Raw genomic sequence first — 18,596 nt, 5'->3', positions numbered from 1 at the left:
TGAGTATTCAATATACAATTCCCTTATCAGACATGATTTGCATTTCCCTTATGAAATACAAGATTGGCAAATAATTTTTCCATGTTGTGAGTTTTTTTCATGTTCTTGATACTGTCCCTTGCAACAAAAAATGTTTGTAATTTTGATGAAGTCCAGTTTATCTACTTTGTTGTTGCTTATGCTTTGGGTGTCCTAACAGACCATTGTCTAATCCAAAGACAAAGTTTACAGCTATGATTTCTAAGATTTTGCTGTAGTCTTAGCACTTACATTTAAGCCTTTGTTCTATTTTGCATTAATTTCTGTATATGGTGTGAGATAGGGGCCCCTTCTTTTACATGTAGATACCCAGTTGTCCCAGTACCATTTGTTGAAAAGACAATTCTTTCCCTCTTGAATTGTCTTGGAACACTTGTTGAAAAGCAGTTGATCCAGAAATCAGTTTCTGGTTTCTCAGTTCAGTTGCATTGGAATATATGTGTATTCTTATGCCGGTACCACACTGTTTCAATCATTGTAGCTTTGTAATAAGTTTTGAGGTCAGGAAATGTGAGTCCTCCAATTTTTTCTTTTCCAAGATTGTTTCGGCTGATCTGTGTCTTTTTATTCTTTCTTCTTCTTCTTCTTCTTTTTAAGACAGGGCCTTGCTCTGTTACCCAGGCTGGAGTGCAGTGGCATGATCTTAGCTCACTGTTTCCTACACCTCCCAGGTTCAAGTAATTCTTGTGCCTCAGCCTCCTGAGTAGCTGTGATTACAGGCACATGCCACCACAGCTGGCTACTTTTTGTATTTTTAGTAGAGACAGGGCTTTGCCATGTTGTCCAGGCTGGTCTCTAACTGCTGACCTCAGGTGATCCGCCTGCCTGGCCTCCCAAAGTCCTGGGATTACAGGTGTGAGCTGCTATTCCTGGCCAGTGTCTTTCGATTTCTATATGAATTTCAGGATCAGCATGTCAATTTCAGCAAAGAAGCCATCTGGGATTTGGATGGGAATTGCAACTAAATTTGTTTACCTATTGCACGTATTGCTGCCTTAAGGTTAAATCTTCTGAACCATAAACATAGGATGTCTTTCCATTTATTTAGGTCTTCATTAATTTCTTTTGACAGTGCTTTGTAGTTTCCGCATAGAAGTCTTGTACTTTCTAAGTATTTTATTATTTTTGACACAATTGTACATGGAATTGTTTTCTAATTTTATTTTCAGAACATTCATTGTTAGTGTATAAAAATTAAATATTGATTGGAAGGCCAGGCATAGTGGCACACACCTGTAATCCCAGCACTTTGGGAGACTGAGGCACATGGATCACTTGAGCTCAGGCGTTCCAGAGCAGCCTGGGCACCATGATGAAACCCTGTCTCTACCAAAAATATAAAAAATAGCAAGGGTATGGTGGCATGCACCTGTAGTTTCAGCTACTCAGGAGGGAGGCTGAGGTCAGAGGATCCATTGAACCCTGGACGTCAAGGCTATAGTGAGCTGTCTTTGCACCACTGAACTCCAGCCAGACAACAGAGTGAGACCCTGTCTCAAGAAGGAAAAAAGAAAAGATTCTTATATATTGATTCCTGTAACTTTGCTGAACTTGTTTATTAGTTCCAATAGTTGGGGTTTTTTGTGTGTGTGTGTGAATTTTTTTGTACTTTCTACCTAGAAGCTCGTGTCATCTGCAAATAGAGATAGTTTTACTGCTTTCTTTCCAGGATGGGTACCTTTTACTTCTTTTACCTGCCTAATTGTTCTGGCTACAACATCTAATGCCATGTTGAACAGAAAGGGCAAAAGAAAACATTCAGTCTTTCCTGTTAAGTATGACGTAAGCTGTGGGTTTGTCTTAGATGCCTTTTAAAGATAGAGATGAAGATAGTGAGAGAGAGAGAGACTGGAGGTACAGAAGGTCGTAATTTTTACATAGTCTTATTTATTATTAATCCTTTTGTGCCCTTTTGAAGAAATGTTTACTCACCCAGATTACTGAAGACATTACTTAATGGTATCTTCTAGAAACCTTATCATTTTGCCTTTCTTATCTAGATCTAGAATCTACCCAGAATGGCTTTTCATGGGCTGTATTTGGAGGGGGTGTCACAATTTACTTGTTTTTAAACACATATTCCAGTGCAATATTTATTGAAAAGTCTTGTCCTTTTTGAACTCTTGCATGTTGCTGCCACCTTTGTCCTGAGTAAAATGTTTGTGTGTATTCGGGAATGTTCTGGGTCTTCGTCTCTGAATGGCTAGTGCATCTGTCTATTCTTGCACTTGTCATAATTATTTTGTCTTTAAAAGAAGTGCTGATATTTTGTAGAGCAAGTTCTCCCACCATATTTTTCAAGGGTGTCTTGAATATCTTTGGTACTTTGCTATATTACATAAATTTTAGAATCAGCAAGGAAATAAATGCCAGAAGTCTACTGTATTTTGATAGGACTCCACTGCCTCTGTAGTCTATCCGGGGAGAAATTACATCTTTAGAATCTTGAACGTTCTATTACTAATCCACAGACAAGGAATACCCCTTTATTTATAAAAGTTTTCTTCTTTTTCGTAATACTTTTAGGTTTGGGGTACATAGGCAGATTTGTTGTATAGCTGCATTGCATGCCACAGGGATTTGGCATACAGATTATTTTGTCACCCAGGTAATAAGCATAGCACTGGATATAAAGTTTTTCCTTCCTCACCCCTTCTCCCACCCTCTACTCTCAAATAGGCCTTGGGGACTGTTTTCTTCTTTATGTGCATGTGAACCCGATGTTTAGCTCTCACTTATAAGTGAGAACATGTGGTGTTTGGTTTTCTGTTCCTGTATTAGTTCACTTAGGATAATGGCCTCCAGCTCTATCCATGTTGCTGCCAAGGACATGATCTAGTTCTTCTTTATGTCTGCATAGTATTTCATGGTATATATGTATATAGAGATTTCTTTTAATGTCTCTAATTGTTATTTTATAATTTTCTATATAGAAAGATGTGGCAGTCTTGTAGAGCTCTCATTAGATTTGTCTCTACTTTCTCCTCCTCCTCCTCCTTCTTCTTCCTTTCCTTTCTTCTCCTCCTCCTCCTCCTCCCCTTCCTCCTCTTCTTGTTTTCTGACGCTGTTGTTACCAGAAAGCGGTCTGGACTCAGACCCCAAGAGACACTTCTTGCATCTCATGCAGGAAGGAATTCGAGGTGACTGGCAGAGCGCAGTGAAAGCAGCAAGTTTCTGAGATACTACTCCATTGCGGAGTTTGAGTTTGATGTCCTCAGAAAGCAAGTGGAGGAATGCACCTCTTCATTGTAAGTTTTTTTTGTGTGGGGTCTTGCTACGTAAAGTCTATACTAAGCTGTGACTGTACGTGGGTGGGCTGACAGCATGACAGAATTATTCTGTTGATTTAAAGAAAACTATTCTTGACATTTCAGTGTGTCAGTACATTGGAGCATTACTATAATTATCTTGAAGGCATATGTTGGTACAGGTATTGGGACACCTGGACTTTCTGTTGTGGTAGGAGTTTGTCTTGCAGGCATGACCGAGCTGTTTCCTTGGCTGTAAACATCTTAGGACTGTGAGGCAGGACAGGAGTTGGTTTTAAAATTGAGTTACACTGGCTCTCCTGGGCTCCTGCTTCCCTAATGCTATTGCCAGTGACCTTTTTAAAATTCGTTTTATTTTGGTTGATGATAGATAAAAATACCAACAAAAAATCTAACAACTTTGCTAAACTCATTTATTCATTTGAATCATTTATCCAGCGATTCTTTGGGATTTTTTTCCATGTACATTCATATCATCTGAGATTAATGGCAGTTTTATGTCTTTATTTCTGACCCTTAAATCTTTTACTCATTTTCCTTGCCTTATTTTATTGGCTAGTGCCTCAAGGAGAATGTTCTATGGTGATGCTGTCAGGCTTCCTTGTCCATGTGTCACTTGCAAGGACAGTGGGAAGGTTTTCAATATTTCATCACTAAGACGATGGAGTGTGTGCTTTGAAGATATCCTGTATGAGATTAATGAAATAACCGTCTGTTCCTAGAATGATGTTGAATTTTATCAAAGGTATTTCCTAAGATATTGAGGGGATTAAAATATTTTTCTCCTTTTTCCCTATTTATTTCATTAATTACGTTGATTGATTTGCAAATATAAAGCCAACCCTGCATTTCTGGAATCAATCAACCTGGTTATGACATATTGTCCCGTAGGATAGTATTTGGTTTTAAAGTTTTGCATCTATATTCCCAAGGAGATTAGCTCATAATTCTCCTTTCTTGTCTATTCTTTTTCAAGTTTTCAGAATCAATAGTATGCTGACCTTCTGGAGTGAAAGCATTCCCTCTGTTGATAGTCTACGCGAGAATGTGTGTAAGACCCATGCCATTTTATTCTTAAGTATTTTGCAGAATTTGTTAATGAAGCCATTTCTACCTGGGATTTTTGTGTGTAAAAATTTTAATTTTGAATACAAGCTTTTAAATAGCTGTTTAATTATTCAGACTTTCTATTTTTCTCACGTCAATTTGTTGCAGATGTATTGTTCCATAGGTTTTTGTTCCTTTTGTCCACGTTTTCAAGTGTGCTGGCACCGCGACCTGAGCTAGTATCTTCAGGTGTCTTGTAATCTGCCATGATGCCTCCTCACGTGTTTTCTGTCATTGGTTATTTGTGTTCTCGCTACATTTTGGCAATGATAAAGTTTCTTTATCAGTTTCTTTATCAGTTGGCAATGATAAAGTTTCTTTATCAGTTTTGCAAAGAAACAACTGTTGGCTTTGGTGGTCCTCTCTGTTGGTGTCTGCTTTCTAACTCATCCACACGAGTTGTTTTCCTTCTCAACTTCCTTCTGCCTATTTTCTGTGGGTGTGCTTCACTGGATTATTTCCTCTAATTTCTTACAATGAGTTTTGGCTTGCTGGCTTCTTTCTCCCGTGTGGGCATGGCTCAGCCCTCACTGGTGGTAGTCAGGAGCTTGTCACTGGGTAAATGTGGGGTCCTCTGTATCTTGGATTGTGTCATAGCATTGATTTGGAGGAGAACCATGGGGTCACTGCCTGCGTGAACTGTGTCTCATCCAGAGCTGTCTGGGGTGAAGGATGTAACCAGGTCTTCTAGCACAGCCTCCAGAGGAAAGGCACTGATGCAATCTCAGTTTGAGTCCTAGAATGTGAGCTCTGTTAGGAATTCCAGTGATTACATAGTCCTTCGTTCTGCCGTTGTCCCCTGTTCAGAAGGTCACGGGCAAAAAAAAAAAAAAAAAACAGGTCTGGAAAAGTTAGACTTGGTTTATTTGTCTCAATCATACTCTCCCCTTCTGTCATAGCAATTTATGTTGATTGTAGGATATGCTGGGGTTTTTGCACTCTCTCTCTCTTTCCTTTTCTCTCTCTCTCACACACACACAAGATGACATTCACGATCACAGGTGCTTCTGAGAAAGAGTTTGGGCTCAGGGAACATTTTTGAGGCCTCCACAAGGAGGACCAAGGGTCTTCACAGTGATTTGTATGAAGGCCCCACCTCACTTCCAGATTGTTGGCAATTTTACAATTTTACCAGCTTTCCGACTCCTTCAGCCCCCCTCCTGTTTCACTGGTCCTACCATTTACTTACCATAAACTTGGAATCTTTACCTGTTTTATCAGAGCTTTGTTTTTCTCTCCCTACATTGATAAAGAATCCCCCTTGCTGAAAGGTGGTTGGATTTTTTCTCTTCATGACTTCAGCTGATTGGATGAGGGCCTCCCACATCAGGGAGGACAATTTGCTTTACTCAGGGTCCACCGATGTAAATGTTAATCTTATCTGAAAACACCCTCACAGAAACATCCGGAATAACATTTGACCAAAGGCCTGTGGCTCAGAAGGCATTAGGTTGACACATAAAATTAATCATCACATTCAGCATTTGGTAAACTTCAACATGAAGGGAGCTTTGTTCTTTGACTCTAGAAAAATTTTTCTCTATCTCTTTGATAATGTCTCCTTTTTGTTTATCTCTTCTGTCTCCTTATAGCAACATTTTAATTCTCATTTGGACTTCCATGATTAAGTCTTTCTGATTTTATTTTTTTGGTCATATTCCCTATCTTACTATCTTTTTGTTTTTGAATGTTTTGTTCAATTTTGGCTTCCAGCACTTCTATTATTTTATTGATCATATTTTTAATTTCTAATAGATCTTTGTTAGCCTCTGGGTCACGTTCATATTTTACAATTTTTATTTTGTGGATGCAATCACTTCTTGAATCTGTCTCTGAATACTAATTTTTTGTTTGTATTTTCTAAATTACCCATGTTGTGTGCTGTCTGCTTTTCTGTTTCTCTACCTTTGACTTTCTCTTCGGGGCTCACATAGTCAGGCGTGCATCTCCTCCTCATGCCCCCCTTAAACTCCACAGAGGTGACAGCAAGTCCAGCTCTGAGGGACAAGCCTTCTCCCACCCCTTTTCTTTTATGATCATTAGAGTTTCCTAAAGTACACAATTTAGTCAATTTTTATGTATCACATAACTGTTACAGTTATAATTTGGAATACTAAATAGCAATGAAGAAAATGTTTATAAGATGCCAGGTGCCAGGAAGAAAAAACTGCGTGTAAAATTGTAACTACATCATGACTATAAGTACAGGTAAAGCATGCATGCCTGTCAGCAGGGTCCATTTAGAGACATAGCATAATAAAAACATGTTGTTGTAAGTTTGCTGTGGCTGTGGGTCGCTTTCTCTATTGGATTAATTTACTTTCTTATTGATTAATTTACTTGTGCAGTAAGCCAACATTAATGCACACACCATTTGTTAAATTAGAAAACTTCCTTTTCCCCAATCAGATTGGCAGAGATCAAAAAGAATAACCATAACAATAACACCCATTGCTGGGGAGGAAACGCACCCTCTTGCCACAGACTGCTAGAGGGCCTGCAGATCAGGAGAAAATTCCTGGAGGGCAATTCGGCAGGACAGTCAAAAACCTTAAAATGAACATGCTCCTTGATTCACTTCTAGCAATGTATTCTAAAGAGCTGATCAGCAGAACATTCTAAGATGACTCTATAAGGCTGCTTATTTCAACACTCTTTGTAATTGCACACTGTGGAAGCAATCTATGTAAGCACTTGGTTGAATAAATCATGATATATATGGAGAATAAATGAGGTTATTAAAACTGATGCTCCAGAAACTGATGTTTGGTCTTTAACCACTGTTTATAAGGATGCAACCTCATTAAATAAATAAATAAACATTACCTTTGTTTAAATATTAGCCATTAAACACCTGATGCATTTTAGGCTTTGTGTCCCCACCCAAACCTCATCTTGAATTGTAATCCCCAGGCGTTGGTGGGAGGTGATTGGATCATGGGGGCGGTTTCCCCCATGCTGTTCTCGTGATGATGAGTGAGTTCTCATAAGAGCTGATGGTTTTATAAGTGGCTGGAAGTTCCTTCTTCATTCACTCTTCTCTCCCCTGCCACCCTGTGAAGAAGATACTGCTTCCCCTTCCACCATGATCCTAAGTTTCCTGAGGCCTCCCCAGCCATGCCAAACTGTGAGTCAATTACACCTCTTTTGTTTATAGATTATCATCTTGGGTAGTATCTTTATAGCAGTGTAAAAACAGACTAATACAACACCAATAGCAAACTTCTTGAAAATACCGAGCTCCAACTAAGCAGTGTGCTATGTACTGGAATCATCCGATGACCTCTCAGCCCTCGGTCACCAGGAACCCTTGTTCTGCCTGCTCCGCTGCAGGGATCCCCAATGGGCTCTCCTGCTCCTGCACTTTCCCCCACGTGGCCTGTTTTGAACACAACAGTGGGTGTCAGACCTTGTCACTGCTCTGCTCAAAACCCCGGCATGGCCTCCACCTTCACACAGAGGAAAGCTGTAGGTTATGATGGCCCTTGAGACCCTCTTCCTTTGGACCCCATCCCCTCCCCTTCTCTCATCTCACTCCCTGCATCTGCTGTTTCTCAGATGCCCGAGACCTTTGCACATGCTGTGCCCTCTTCCAGGAGGGCTCCCGTCTACCCTGCAGCCTCCTGAGCCCTCCCTCCATGCTGTGCCCTCTCACCTCCATGCTATGCCCTCTTCCGGGAGGGCTCCCGTCCACCCTGCAGCCTCCTGAGCCCTCCCTCCATGCTGTGCCCTTTCACCTCCATGCTATGCCCTCTCACCTCCATGCTGTGCCCTCTCACCTCCATGCTGTGCCCTCTTCCGGGAGGGCTCCCGTCCACCCTGCAGCCTCCTGAGCCCTCCCTCCATGCTGTGCCCTTTCACCTCCATGCTGTGCCCTCTCACCTCCATGCTGTGCCCTCTCACCTCCATGCTGTGCCCTTTCACCTCCATGCTGTGCCCTCTTCCGGGAGGGCTCCCGTCCACCCTGCAGCCTCCTGAGCCCTCCCTCCATGCTGTGCCCTTTCACCTCCATGCTGTGCCCTCTCACCTCCATGCTGTGCCCTTTCACCTCCATGCTGTGCCCTCTTCCGGGAGGGCTCCCGTCCACCCTGCAGCCTCCTGAGCCCTCCCTCCATGCTGTGCCCTCTCACCTCCATGCTGTGCCCTCTCACCTCCATGCTGTGCCCTTTCACCTCCATGCTGTGCCCTCTCACCTCCATGCTGTGCCCTTTCACCTCCATGCTGTGCCCTCTTCCGGGAGGGCTCCCGTCCACCCTGCAGCCTCCTGAGCCCTCCCTCCATGCTGTGCCCTTTCACCTCCATGCTGTGCCCTCTCACCTCCATGCTGTGCCCTTTCACCTCCATGCTGTGCCCTCTCACCTCCATGCTGTGTCCTTTCACCTCCATGCTGTGCCCTCTCACCTCCATGCTGTGCCCTTTCACCTCCATGCTGTGCCCTCTTCCGGGAGGGCTCCCGTCCACCCTGCAGCCTCCTGAGCCCTCCCTCCATGCTGTGCCCTTTCACCTCCATGCTGTGCCCTCTCACCTCCATGCTGTGCCCTTTCACCTCCATGCTGTGCCCTCTCACCTCCATGCTGTGCCCTTTCACCTCCATGCTGTGCCCTCTCACCTCCATGCTGTGCCCTCTCACCTCCATGCTGTGCCCTTTCACCTCCATGCTGTGCCCTCTTCCGGGAGGGCTCCCGTCCACCCTGCAGCCTCCTGAGCCCTCCCTCCATGCTGTGCCCTTTCACCTCCATGCTGTGCCCTCTCACCTCCATGCTGTGCCCTTTCACCTCCATGCTGTGCCCTCTCACCTCCATGCTGTGCCCTTTCACCTCCATGCTGTGCCCTCTCACCTCCATGCTGTGCCCTTTCACCTCCATGCTGTGCCCTCTTCCGGGAGGGCTCCCGTCCACCCTGCAGCCTCCTGAGCCCTCCCTCCATGCTGTGCCCTTTCACCTCCATGCTGTGCCCTCTCACCTCCATGCTGTGCCCTCTCACCTCCATGCTGTGCCCTCTTCCGGGAGGGCTCCCATCCACCTTGCAGCCTCCTGAGCCCTCACCTACAGTGTTGTTTTCATAGCACATTATCTCCTCGCATACTTCATAGTTTGCCTTCTTAAAATGATGATTACTCCTTGTTTGTCCTTCCCCACTAGACTGTAAGAGTGGTGAGATTAGAGACCTTTGGTTTTTTACTCCATGTGCCCTCCCGGAAGAGGGCACAGCATGGAGGTGAAAGGGCACAGCATGGAGGTGAGAGGGCACAGCATGGAGGTGAGAGGGCACAGCATGGAGGTGAAAGGGCACAGCATGGAGGTGAGAGGGCACAGCATGGAGGTGAAAGGGCACAGCATGGAGGTGAGAGGGCACAGCATGGAGGTGAAAGGGCACAGCATGGAGGGTGGGCTCATGGAGTAAAGTGTATTTTAGACACTTAGAACAATATACCTGGTCTGTGGTAGCTGTCTAGTAATATTTGCTGCGTAAAGTCATTGTAATTGGTTCATCATTGAGCTCAAAGAACATTTTGAAAACTGCACCATGGTCTTTTAAATAATCTCCTGTATTGTATAATTTTTAAAATACTATGAATTGTTTTTATTACAAAAATAATATACAATATGCAATAGATATTAAGGAAAATTTAATGTCTTCTCTCCATCCTCCTCGAGTCAAGCCTTCCTTACATGTTTTATTGTGTAGTCTTTCACAAATCTATCTATCTGTCATCTCACTTCTGTACTCATACTATACACTCATACTGTACATATAACTCTGCAGTTTCATCATCTTTTAATAAAAAATAAGTATTTTAATAAAAAATCATAAACATTTAATAAAAAGTGTTTCCTTACGTGGATATACTTCAATCATTTTTCTACTGATGAATGTTCATTGCTGGTTTCTTCGCACTGTGTACAGCAATACTACCAAGCTCCTAGGTATCGCCTTATTGCCGTTGGTTTTATTGCCATAGGCTGTATTCTCTAAGATGGGATTCTTGATGTCAGTGGGCATGTGTAATTTTGTTTCATTATTGTACAACTATTTCTCATTGTTGCCATAACAAGCAATGTGTTATAGGGCTAACTCCAAACCCAATATATTGCTGACACCAACGTCATCATTTTACAACATTTTTCCCCTGGATTTGAGTCATAAATAAATGGCATCTCAGTATTTATTCAGCATGCAGTGCCGTGGCTTGCAGTGAGTTTGAGCACCTTTCTGTGTGTACATCAGCGAGTTCTGTGTCTTTCACTGGGGATCACATACATATATCGTTTTTTTCATTGTTTAAATCTTATTAATTTGTGTGATCTCGTTATATATTCAGGTTACTACCAGTTGTCTGCCATGTGTGCTACACATATTTTCCCCTGATCTATCTTTTTTTCACAGCTTTGTGGTAACTTTGACATATCAGCACGTAATTCTTTTCCTTTTTTTAAATGTGTTTCATGACTCCTGTCCCATCATAAAGTTTTCTCCCATTTCAACATGAAGGCAATACTTCGATACATTTTATTCTGATATTACACACGTTCTAATATTCAATGTGTATCTCTCATTCACCCAGAATTTCTTTTTGCATGTGGTGTGATGTAGGAGTCTAGCATCTTTCCCATGTGGTTGATTATTCTGGCACTGTGGCCACTGGCTAAATGGACTCTCCGTCCCTGCTGCTTTGACCTGCTCTCAATATTGGATGATGCTTGTGCACCTGGCACTGTCCTTGGATTCTGCAGCCTCTGCTGCTGACCTGTTTCATCTCTCCTCATACTGATCACTCACTCTGGCATCTCAGGATGGCATTCACTAGAGTACACGGATATTGTTGACATGGAAAATTGTTCATAACTTTTTTTAGGACAAAAATCCAGATTAGAAAACATTGGCTTAATTGAAAATTGTGCGTGTGTGTGCGTGTGTGTGTGCTTGTGGTGTACATGGGTGTTTTGTGCATAGAAAGGTGTGAAACATTACACATTTACAATGTTAATACTAGTTACATATGGGTAAAGGAATTAGAGGTAAACTGCTTTCTTATTTATTGTATTTTTATTTTTCTATAAGAATTACCTGTGTCATTAAATCAAAAGTTTAAAAATTAGTGACTCTCCTTGAAGTATAAAATAAAACTACCAACTTCATCTAGTCTTCAGGCCTCACTTCTATGAGTAGTCAAGAGAAATTTTAAAGTGGGAGAAGTTACAGGTATTCCTCATCTAAAACTTGATAAAGACTATAGCGGCTTATTTAGTTTTATTAAAGGGAATGGCTGTTAATAAAGTTACAGCAAATACATCCGACTTCTCTGCATGACGAAGCAACCATATGAAGTTCATAATTACATTACTGCTAAAGGCAATTGCGATTATGCTGGTAGGTGCTGCCTAAGGTTATCAGTCAGCAGATGACTTTCCTTTATCTATAAAAGAATCTCATAAAATATTATCAGAAGCTCATAATTCCCTTCCCTCCCCGCCCAGACTTCTTAGGACTTCTGCGTGTCTGTGGCTTAGGTGACTGCGGCTCAGGTGGTGGCAGTTACTTTCATTTGGCTCCATCTTCATTTGGTTCCTGGGCATGGAGTTCTGTTGCGCAGCTGTTCATTGAGAACAATGGGAGTCGCCTCCCTGTAGGGCGAGGAGAAGCTGCTAATGGATTGTGTAATTCACAGCTCCATGTAATTCCAACTACCTGCTTAAGAAGGGGAATGAGAGCTCTGCCTTAAGGCGGTGACATGTAAGTGGTACAAGCTGTGAAATGTACTCAGAGATGGAGCCGCCATGCACCTCTGCCAGCAGGATGCCCAGCAAGCATGCTTCTTTACCGGCTGCTTGTGGCTGGTGACATTTCAGTTGTCTGATGTGCCCCACATTTGATATAATAGAGATTTTAAACATAACAATGTTTTCCTTTGTTTCGCAAAACTGAAAGGATGGTTTACTAAGTCTGAAGTCATATTTAAACCATTACTTTTGTATGAGCTTCCTAATGTATCTTAATGTTTATGAGGTGACTGATGAATTTTACATAGTTTGGTTTTTCAGCATAAACTGTAGATTTAAAGATTTGGGAGTAAAACTTGCCATTGTCCTGTCTCTAGAGAGCAGCAAAAAGATGGGACATTTGCACAAGAAGTTCCACTGAACTTCAAAGAAACTTCCCCCGAGAAAGGAGGGGTCAGTCTCACGGATTAATATTAAGGTTGAATTTTTATGACGCATGTTATATATTTGTACACCTTCTCTGGTATTATCTGTTTAAATATTTATCACATATTTACTGGATAAATATTATCTGTTTAAATATTTGTCAAAAATTTACTGGAGGTGTTTATTATTGGTAGGTAACAGCTCTGTATTACAGTTACAGGAGAGGATGTCAAAAATAACACAAAACAGAAGAAATCTGTGGTCACTCAATGCAAGGGGTAGAGTTCAGTAATGTGTGAGGTCACTAGCAATAAAAAATTAGCACGAAAGTCTTGTTCATCGTCAGGAGCCTAAGTGATTGAGAGGAAATTAAATCACAGAAGGAATCATTTCTTTACATGTGAATTATGTATTTTAGAAAGAGGCTTATTGAAGTTCATGGAAATAAAAACGAGTGTTGATGCTTAGGCCAGGGAGGGCAGTGCCTTCCAGTGGTCTGAGCAGCTGCAGGAGGGACACAGGCCACAGGTTCACTTGCAGATGCACACACACCCTGCAGGGGGCAGCAAGTCCCGGAAAGTAGCACACGGTGTTTCCACCATTTTTATTTTATATAAACTGCAATACCATTAACCAGCAAACACTCAGTTATGACTACAAAGGAAGGATACACCTTAATCTTTGAGAAATAAACTTTTGGGGAAATATATATCATTGTATAAGTGTAACTGTTAAATAATTTTGTGTTGGATTAAATTAAATGAATATTGATTCAACTGTTGGCGTGTACCTGGTGTATTAGTCCATTTTCGCCTTGCTATGAAGAAATACCTGAGGCTGGGTAATTATAAAGAAAAGAGGTTTAGTTTATAAGGAGGAGAAGAGGTTTCCTCCACAGGCTATGCAGGAGGCATGGTGGCATCTGCTTCTGGGGAGGCTTTAGGGAGCTTTCACTCATGGCAGAAGGCAAAGCTGGATCAGGACCTAGAAGAGAGGCAGGAGGTGCCACACCCTTTAAACAGCCAGATCTCCTGAGAACTCCCTCAAGAGAACAGCATGGAGGGGAGGGTGCTAAGGACTTCATGGAGGATCCACCCCCATGATCCGGCTCCTCCCACCAGCCCCACCTCCAACACTGGGGGTTACACTTGAATGTGAGATTTGGGTGGGGACAGAGACCCACGCCATATCGCCTAGTATGGGAGTTTGGCGATTATTCTCATGTATGCTTTAGATCATATAATTAAAAGAAGCAGTTATGTTAACTCTACCTCTGAACTAAGTAATTCAGGAATATTTATGGTGTATAGTCCCCATACCTTAGCTCTAACCGCCACCGTTCTTAGGCGCGCATCCTTGCTGTGGTCTGTGGCGTGGGCTGGTGCAGGTGGCTCCCATTGAGTGGGAGGGGGACGCTCGCTGTTCCTCATCGTCTGTAACTGTTCTGTGGCCCTACATGGCTTCTGCATTCCGCTTGCAACAAACCCTGCTGATTGACTGAAGAAACAAGATGATTTAGAGGTTAGGAGACCTGTCTATGATTACACAACAAGATTAATGATAATTGCTATGGAACGGCTCCAAGCAATGCTTATCTCTTAGGGCAAAGGTAAAGAATAAAGCAAAGGACCATACCTTTAGACATAAAGCCCAGAGTGCATTGCACACGTGCACACAGGTTCCCTGCCCAGAGTGCATTGCAGACAAGCGCACAGGTTACCTGCCCAGAGTGCAGTGCAGACAAGCGCACAGGTTCCCTGCCCAGAGTGCAGTGCAGACAAGCGCACAGGTTCCCTGCCCAGAGGGCACTGCAGAGGTGCACACAGGTTCCCTGCCCAGAGTGCATTGCAGACAAGCGCACAGGTTCCCTGCCCAGAGTGCACTGCAGATGTGCACACGGGTTCCCTTGAGTGAAATTTGGTATGAAGACGCGTGTCCCATTGCTTTGAAAAGGTGAGATTGCAATCTGCAAATTACCTGGAAAAAAATAATATAAAATGAAAAGAAAGACTTCAAAAGAGGACTTGTGGGTCTTTTTATGTTTGTTTTTTACTTATCCTCTGTGGCAAACTATTCAAATGATCCTGGATGACATTGATTTTCTTAGGATCTTTCTGTAATTTAGTTCTTGACCTGATAGCAAAGGAGGACTCAGAGCGTTTTCACCTCTTCATTTCCCCCAGCAGTGAGTCCCCAAGTGTCCAAGGTATGGCCTAGACAGAGAACTCACAAGCATAAACAAAACAGGCAAACAAACAGAAAACAGCAGGTTGATGTTGTACACGGACCCGACCCATCTGATTATTACCATTTGCAAGGCTCCGTCCAGGAGACGTCAGTTCCAAGAACGAGAGGGAGGGGACAGGTATCGCATCTTTCCACAACTTACTTTTACCAGGCTGCAGACAGAATTCTGACACGTGGAGACACCCGCTAGCAAGAAGGCACAGACCTGTCACCCACATGTTTCTGGTGCATTCCTTCCTGTCACCGCCCCCACCACCTCCTAACATGTCCTGCCATGCAATGTCCTAGGTTATTTGGTCTCTTGGTGAGTTTTCTACAAATGGCACCATGCTGTCTTTTGTGTCTAGCCTCTTTTGTTCAATATTATGTTTGAACCACACCCATGGTATGCCACGTAGCAACAGTTCATTCATTTTGTGTGTGTGTGTGACGGAGTCTCGCTCTGTCATCCAGGCTGGAGTGCAGTGGCGAGATCTCGGCTCACAGCAACCTCCGCCTCCCGGGTTCAAGTTATTCTCCTGACTCAGCTTCCTGAGTAGCTGGATTACAGGCGGGTGCCACCACACCCAGCTAATTTATTGCATTTTAGTAGAAACGGGATTTCACTATATTGGCCAGGCTGGTCTTGAACTCCTGACCTTGTGATCCGCCCGCCTCAGCCTCCTAAAGTGCTGGGATTACAGGGGTGAGCCTGTGCGCCAAGCCAGTTCCTTCATTTTTACACTGCATGTAGTAGCAGGATGTAACTATATCCCTGGGGATACAGTTACAGTTTAGTAGCAGTATGAATAATAATATATCCCCATGAACGTAGTTAGAGTTTATCCACTCTGCTACTAACATAGGATCCAGTTTCCTCTTTCTGCTGTTGCTGCCCTGACACTTGCGCATTTATTTTGGTTGGATATACAAGGAAGTGGAATTGCTGGATCATAGATTATGCATATTTATCATTTGTTTGTTTCTTTAAGCACATGGCGAAATGGACAGATCATAAGGATACAGTCTAATGAGTTTTGACTGTTGTATACACCCGTGTAACTCACACACACATTGAATCAGGGAAGAGCCTTTTTATAACTCATGCATTTTCTTTGGCCTGGTGTCCGAGCATTCACTGTTGGGATTTCTAGCACCCTAAGTTAGCCCTGCTTGTTCCAGAACCTTTGACATTTGTCCATCTTACAGGAATCATTCTTCCCTCCGCTTGATGGTGATACTGCAACCTCTCTTGTCTCCTGACCAGTGGATGGGCATTTGGGTTATTTCTAGTCTGTGGCTGTTATAGATGAACTTCCCTGATTCTTCTTGGATGAGACGTTTTGTGGACATGTGTTTTCATTTCTCTTGGAAGTGGGTGGATATCTTGGGGTGGAGTGGCTGGGTCTTAGGGTAGACAGATGCTTAACCTTTTAAGAAACTGCCAGTTTTCAGAGTGGCTGTGCATTGCATATCCAACCAGCAGTGTGCAGGAGCCCCTATCAGTCCACATCCCGCCCGCACCTGGTGTTGTCTGTCTGTTTTGTTGTAGCCATTCTAGAAGGCATATGAAGTGGCATATTCTTTTTGTGAGCCGGAGTGTGCAGCTGAGGCTCAGGTTGAACTGGCCTGCTGGTCTGAGGGTCCAGGCAGAGGAACTGTGGCCCTCTGCGTTCCTTTGCCACCTTGTTTTCCCGGGATGTGAGTGGGGATCTGGTTCCAGTGGCCGCCATCCTTTCCCGCACCAGCACCCCACACACACTCACACTGCCGCATCCTCAGTAATGAGGGTGAGGTGAATCTTGCTTTTTTCTCCACTTTACCAGTTAAACACAAAGCTGATGTGTGACCACTGGCCACTTACTTGCTGTGTCTGCATCGGCTTCATTATTTGCAGAATGAGGGTACTAAGAGTAGTTATCATCAACAAAAATCGCAGAAATACAGGAGCTCAGACATGAAGCAACTGGAACAATGTGAGATATCTTGTAAGTACTCAGATTGCATTGTCTGGTGCTAGTTATGTGCGTGCTTCTTACTGAAGAAAACGGAAAGCATGTAGCATTTCAGTTAAGTTTCCTTTGCATTTAAGTTTCACACCTACATTCAGCAGTCTGTCCACACAGATCAAAGATGCTGAAGATAACGGAAAATTTCTAGCATATGCCAGAAGGAACGTGGAGCTAATAGAAAAAACAAGATTCACAAGTACTAACCAGTTTTAGCTAGAATGATGCGATAAAAGAGGATATCCAAATATGTAGTAATTCAGTACACAATGAAATAATAACACATGATTTTAGTGAATTACATTTAAAAAATATAAATTATATAAGAATATTTTAGGAAATACAGATTTTAGGTTTCATTGGGGAAATATGATTATTTTCCTTTTTAATTATATCATACGCATATATGGTTGTGTTTGTATGGTATTTTAAAGTATTTAAAAACATTTTAATAGATTTTACAATTGCAACCATTGTAGAGTGTAAATAGAGATGTGAGTAAAATATTCTGATGTGAAGAAAGCCTGTCAGAGTCATCTTTTTCTTTTTTTTTTTTTTTTGGAGGATCAGGGGAAAGGAAAAGAATTTAGAAGAAAGGCATAGGTTTTACAGGTAAACATGATCTAAAAGTTAGCCATGTAAAACCTAAATCCATTTCAGTGTTATAACCAGAATCTGCCCAATGTGTAGTAAAATTCCACCTAGGAATAATATATATTTCACAATTGCTAAAGAGCAGATTTTAAATCTTCTTACCACAAAAACAGTAAGTATGTGAGGTGGTGAATATGTTAATTAGCTTGATTTAATTATCCCACAATGTAAACATGTATCCATACATCACCTTGTACATGGCCATATGCAATTGTATATGATCTGACAATTAAACAAAAGTTGAATGGAAAATAAAATCCAAATTAATTTTACAGAGTGTGTTTCAGTATCAGACACGTGTTTTACATTGGATTGAACCATGTGAAGTAAGTTGCTGTTTTTGTTTTTTTTTTTTAATTTAACAAGGTTGAATAGACCAGGTGTGGTGGCTTACACCTGTAATCCCAGCACTTTGGGAGGCCGAGGCAGGCAGATCACCTGAGGTCAGGAGTTCAAGACCAGCCTGTCCAACATGGCGAACCCCTATCTCTACTAAAAATACAAAAATCATCCAGGTGCGGTGATGGGCGCCTATAATCTCAGCTACTCAGGGGGCTGAGGCAGGAGAGTCGCTTGAGCCAGGGAGGCAGAGGTTGCAGTGAGCCGAGATTGTGCCATTGCACTCCAGCCTGGGAAAAAGAGTGAGATGTGAGACTCTGTCTCAAAAAAAAAAAAAAAAAAAAAAAGAAGTTGAATATTGACCATTTCATGTAATTTAATTGTATATTGGTAAACTTACACATCAATGCCAACTTTATTAAGTTCCTCATAAAACGAGGAGGGGTATAAATAAATAACTGGGTCAATAACAAATACTTAGTAAATGAAAAAAAATATTTTCTTAAGCAAAGAGAAAGGGGGAATTTAAACAAAATTCATTGAAGTTTCAAAGAATGGTTGGCAGAAACTAACGGTGACCAGGAAAGTAAGCAAACAGCCTCCAGAGGAAGAAGCGTGTTTGTATGTTTACCAATATTTACCATCACTAGAAAGATTTCTATTTGCAAAACTCTCCACAGGAAGGTATTTTCTGGGAGCGTCAGCCCGGAACTGGAGTGGGATGAGTGTTGGGAACCGGGTTTGTCATTTCTTTGTGGTGTGACCAGACAGGATTCCCCAGTCCTAAACCTAAATGTGAACTAGAC

This window comes from Chlorocebus sabaeus, chromosome 13, assembly GCF_047675955.1.
Source record: "Chlorocebus sabaeus isolate Y175 chromosome 13, mChlSab1.0.hap1, whole genome shotgun sequence".
NCBI classification, from domain to species: Eukaryota; Metazoa; Chordata; class Mammalia; order Primates; family Cercopithecidae; genus Chlorocebus; species Chlorocebus sabaeus.
Note: the sequence above shows the minus strand (reverse complement) of the source record.